This window comes from Penaeus monodon, chromosome 30 (genome assembly GCF_015228065.2).
Source record: "Penaeus monodon isolate SGIC_2016 chromosome 30, NSTDA_Pmon_1, whole genome shotgun sequence".
NCBI lineage: Eukaryota > Metazoa > Arthropoda > Malacostraca > Decapoda > Penaeidae > Penaeus > Penaeus monodon.
Window position 1 is genome coordinate 9,649,351 of NC_051415.1, and position 575 is coordinate 9,649,925.

A 575-nucleotide genomic window follows, 5' to 3' on the forward strand; every position below is an offset into this window, starting at 1 on the left:
TCTCATTTCTCCCAAGTAATGATACTGTTAGGTATTATTGTTAACTCATGATATAGTAAACAGTATAGTATCTAGTACCCAAGTAGCCTTCTCACATCATATTTCTGCGTTCGGTAGAAGGCTTATGTGTTTTTTCATGCGTTATCGAAATTTACATCTAATAAAATCGTGTGTCCATCAAAAATCGTATGAAAAGAGTAAAGGTATATTTCGCGCAGGATTACGAAATTGGTTGATGATGTTTCTGGCGCCGAAACATGGTCTGCCTCCTCCCTTTTCTGGAATGCAGCATTACCTGACGATTGCGTCATCCTGTTACAAGGTATCGTATTTTTCTAGTATTTTCTGTAAAGCACTAGTGCTAGAAAGACAAAATTAAAGCCAAAAAGAATTAACTGTTCTTCCCTTCCTTTTCATTTTCCGATGGTGTTAGTTAACACTATTGGAATGTGGGGTTTAAACCGCAGAATTTTGCGTAAACAGATGGATGATTACATTTATTATTAGCAGAAGCAACCGATTAAATTATCTACGTAATTCTAAAGCTGAATAGCAATCAACTAAATACAGTACTA